This window comes from Macadamia integrifolia, chromosome 6 (genome assembly GCF_013358625.1).
Source record: "Macadamia integrifolia cultivar HAES 741 chromosome 6, SCU_Mint_v3, whole genome shotgun sequence".
NCBI lineage: Eukaryota > Viridiplantae > Streptophyta > Magnoliopsida > Proteales > Proteaceae > Macadamia > Macadamia integrifolia.
In genome coordinates this window covers 25,953,975-25,954,816 of record NC_056562.1, presented here as the reverse complement: position 1 = coordinate 25,954,816, position 842 = coordinate 25,953,975, and positions in this window count along the sequence as shown.

Genomic DNA, 842 nt, shown 5'->3' with positions numbered 1-842 from the left:
GCGGGGGGAGAGAACAGCATCAGTAGTAGAGGTAAGTACTTCGAATTACAGAAAAGAAAATGAAAGCCAGGCGTACCAGCAGGTCTGCTTCACACTTTTCAATTTGGCCATTTCGTAATCAAAACAAAGACTATGGTTGCTGTAAACAAACAGAGTACCTACAGATTTGATTGAGAGAATTTCCTTCGGATTGTATGGTTTTTGTTATAGAACTGGGTCGGATTGGGTTTTGACTTGATTCATTTGTGGGTCGCCTATTTGAGGTAATCATAAACCCACTAAGATTAAGAACCACAGCCGTCCAAATCTCTATAAATTAGAGGTTTGACCACAACAAAGTTAAATTTTTTACCTAATCTCAAAAGCTCTCTCTATTCTTCTATATTTCTCCCAATTGAGAGTGCGTTTCCAAGGATCTCCATTATAATCCTTAGATTTGGAGGATAGAGCCTCGCCTCGCGATATCGTTACAATTCTTTGTTTGTCTTTGTTCGTGCAGATCAACGCGTAGTGCAACCCGATCCATTCCGTTGCAAAGAAAGCTACATCGAGGTAGTCTTTGATCCTTCGTTTACATTTCGTTTAACATTGGTATTAGAGATGATGTTTATGGTTGCATTGCATGTGACCACTAAGAATCGCACATTGTTGCATTTTTGTTGCGGTTGTACTGATTTAAAAAAATATAAATATATATATATATATATATATATCTAGCAACATTCTTCGTACCCATGTGAATTGGTCACCGGTGGCAGATGTTGTTTGCCGACACTTAAGGAGACCAATGGTCATTAGAAGGATTGTCTACCGTGGCTGATTTAAAAAAAAAAAAAAAAAAA